The sequence below is a fragment of the Phyllobates terribilis genome, unplaced genomic scaffold (genome assembly GCF_046119375.1).
Source record: "Phyllobates terribilis strain yellow unplaced genomic scaffold, ASM4611937v1 Scaffold_11__3_contigs__length_659146591, whole genome shotgun sequence".
NCBI classification, from domain to species: domain Eukaryota; kingdom Metazoa; phylum Chordata; class Amphibia; order Anura; family Dendrobatidae; genus Phyllobates; species Phyllobates terribilis.
In genome coordinates this window covers 602,193,034-602,196,721 of record NW_027362771.1, presented here as the reverse complement: position 1 = coordinate 602,196,721, position 3,688 = coordinate 602,193,034, and the positions used below count along the sequence as shown (strand labels likewise).

Below are 3,688 nucleotides of genomic sequence, written 5' to 3'. Positions count from 1 at the left end.
TAAGAAAAAAGGGTTCTTTACTAGATTCTAAATTTTAAACAGGAAAACCCTGCATTCCCAATATCAAGATGTTCATTCGTCCTGGTTTATGTCATTTTCAGTCTGTGAGCAAAAGTAGCAAATTTCGAGAAGGTTTGCGCGATTTCTTCATACACTTTTCATGTGAATTATGGGCGGAAAGTTTCATTTCGTATGATCTTGTGGTGCAACGGTAGAGTGTCTGACTCCAGATCAGAAAGTTGTGAGTTCAAATCACACCAGGGTCAAGCAGCTCTTTCATTACTTAACCCATGTCTGGATTAAGATTGAAACTGTGTTGGTATCTGTCAGTGCAGTGTCTTTTAGTTGAATGTTATAGATTAATATCTTATAAACAATTCTTTGATGAGAAAAATCATTGTGAAACGAAATCAAAACATTGAATATTTAATGCATTTCGGGATCTCTTTTCACTTTTATCATAGCATTGTCATCTTTGAAACCATAAGAAAAAAGGGTTCATGAATAGATTCTAAATTTTAAACTGGAAATCCCTGCATTCCCACTATCAAGATGTTCATTCGTCCTTGTTTATGTCTTTTTCAGTCTGTAAGTAAAAGTAGCAAATTTCGAGGTGTGCCACGATTTCTTCATGCAATTTTGAAGTGAGCTATATTATGGGCGGAAATTTTATTTGCATATAACCTCGTGGTGCAACGGTAGCGCATCTGACTCCATATCAGAAAGTTGCGTGTTCAAATCACGTCGAGGTCAGAAAAACTTTTTCATAACTTAACCCATGTCTGAATTAAAATTGAAGCTGTGTTGCTATCTGTCAGCACAGTGTCTGAAAAATTGTCTTTTAGTTGAATGTTATAGATTAATATCTCATAAACAATTATTTGATGAGAAAAATAATCAGGAAGCAAAATCAAAACATTGAATATTTAAGGCACGTTGGGATCTCCTTTCACTTTGATCATAGCATTGTCATCTTTGAATCCATAAGAAAAAAGGGTTCTTTACTAAACTCTAAATTTTAAACTGGAAAACCCTCCATTCCCAATACCAAAATATTCATTCGTCTTTGTTTATGTCTTTTTCAGTCTGTAAGTAAAAGTAGCAAATTTCGAGAAGGTGTGCCACGATGTCTTCATGCACTTTTTAAGTGAGTTATATTATTGGCAGAAAGTTACTTTTCGTATGATCTCGTGGCGCAACGGTAGGGCGTCTGACTCCAGATCAGAAGGTTGCGTGTTCAAATCACGTCGGGGTCAAAAAACTTTTTCATAACTTAACCCACTTCTGGATTAAAGTTGAAAATGTGTTTCTATCTGTCAGCACAGTGTCTAAAAAGGTGTCTTTTAGTTGAATGTTAAAGTTTAATATCTTATAAACAATTCTTTGATGAGAAAAATCATCGGGAAACGAAATCAAAACATTGAATATTTAATGCACTTCGGGATCTCTTTTCACTTTGATCATAGCATTGTCATCTTTGAAACCATAAGAAAAAAGTGTTCATTACTAGATTCTAAATTTTAAACTGGAAATCCCTGCATTCCCAATATCAATATGTTCATTCGACCTTGTTTATGTCTTTTTCAGTCTGTAAGTAAAAGTAGCAAATTTCAAGGTGTGCCACGATGTCTTCATGCACATTTTAAGTGAGTTATATTATGGGCGGAAAGCTTATTTTCACATGACCTCGTGGAGCAACGTTAGCGCGTCTGACTCCAGATCAGAAGGTTGCGTGTTCAAATCACGTCGGGGTCAAAAAACTTTTTCATAATTTAACCCACTTCTGGATTAAAATTGAAAATGTGTTGCTATCTGTCAGCACAGTGTCTGAAAAACTGTCTTTTAGTTGAATGTTATAGATTAATATCTTATAAACAATTATTTGATGAAAAAAATAATCAAGAAGCGAAATCAGAACATTGAATATTTAAGGCACTTTGGGATCTCCTTTCACTTTGATCATAGCATTGTCATCTTTGAATCCATAAGAAAAATCGTTTCTTTACTAGACTCTAAATTTTAAACTGGAAAACCCTGCATTCCCAATACCAAGATGTTCATTTGTCCTTGTTTATGTCTTTTTCAGTCTGTAAGTAAAAGTAGCAAATTTCGAGAAGGTGTGCCACGATTTCTTCATGCACTTATTAAGTGAGTTATATTATGGGTGGAAAGATACTTTTCATATGACCTCGTGGCGCAACGGTAGTGCTTCTGACACCAGATCAGAAGGTTTTGTGTTCAAATCACTTCGGGGTCAAAACACTTTCATAACTTAACCCATGTCTGGATTAAAATTGAATCTGTGTTGCTATCTGTCAGCACAGTGTCTGAAAAAGTGTCTTTTAGTTGAATGTTATAGATTAATATCTTATAAACAATTATTTCATAATAAAAATAATCAGGAAGCAAAATCAAAACATTGAATATTTAAGGCACGTTGGGATCTCCTTTCACTTTATCATAGCATTGTTATCTTTGAATCCATAATAAAATAGGGTTCTTTACTAGACTCTAAATTTTAAACTGGAAAACCCTGCATTACCAATACCAAGATGTTCATTCGTCCTTGTTTATGTCTTTTTCAGTCTGTAAGTAAAAGTAGCAAATTTTGAGAAGGTGTGCCACGATTTCTTCATGCACTTTTGAAGTGAGTTATATTATGGGTGGAAAGTTACTTTTTGTAGGATCTCGTGGCACAATGGTAGCGCGTCTGACTCTAGATCAGATGGTTGCGTGTCCAAATCACGTCAGGGTCAAAAAACTTTTTCATAACTTAACCCATGTCTGGATTAAAGCTGTGTTGCTATCTGTCAGCACAGTGTCTAAAAAAGTGTCTTTTAGTTGAATGTTATAGATTAATATCTTACAAACAATTCTTTGATGATAAAAATCATCGAGGAACAAAATCAAAACATTGAATATTTAAGGCACGTCGGGATCTCCTTTCACTTTGATCATAGCATTGTCATCTTTGAATCCATAAGAAAAAAGGGTTCTTTACTACATTCTAAATTTTAAACAGGAAAACCCTGCATTCCCAATATCAAGATGTTCATTCGTCCTTGTTTATGTCATTTTCAGTCTGTAAGCAAAAGTAGCAAATTTCGAGAAGGTTTGCGCAATTTCTTCATACACTTTTCACGTGAATTATGGGCGGAAAGTTTCTTTTCATATGATCTTGTGGCACAATGGTAGCGTGTCTGACTCCTGATCAGAAGGTTGTGTGTTAAAATCACGCCAGGGTCAAGCAACTTTTTCATTACTTAACCCATGTCTGGATTAAATTTGAAACTGAGTTGCTATCTGTCGGCGCAGTGTCTGAAAAAGTGTCTTTTAGTTGAATGTTATAGATTAATATCTTATAAACAATTCTTTGATGAGAAAAATCATCGTGAAACGAAATCAAAACATTGAATATTTAATGCACTTCGGGATCTCTTTTCACTTTGATCATAGCATTGTCATCTTTGAAACAATAAGAAAAAAGGGTTCATTACTAGATGCTAAATTTTAAACTGGAAATCCCTGCATTCCCAATATCAAGATGTTCATTCGTCCTTGTTAATGTCTTTTTCAGTCTGTAAGTAAAAGTAGCACTTTTCGAGAAGGTGTGCCACGATTGCTTCATGCACTTTTTCAGTGAGTTATATTATGGGTGGAAAGTTTCTTTTCATATGACCTCGTGGCG

General features: G+C 34.7%; 2 non-coding genes across 2 annotated transcripts; both read left to right on the top strand.

Moving 5' to 3' along the window:
* The first annotated feature begins 1,184 nt into the window (after window positions 1-1,184).
* Window positions 1,185-1,256, top strand: TRNAW-CCA (transfer RNA tryptophan (anticodon CCA)). The gene has a single exon. It is a non-coding gene; the product is annotated as a tRNA-Trp (tRNA).
* A 1,918-nt stretch (window positions 1,257-3,174) lies between these two features.
* TRNAR-CCU (transfer RNA arginine (anticodon CCU)) lies at window positions 3,175-3,246 on the top strand. Its single transcript has one exon. It is a non-coding gene; the product is annotated as a tRNA-Arg (tRNA).
* Window positions 3,247-3,688: the final 442 nt, after the last annotated feature.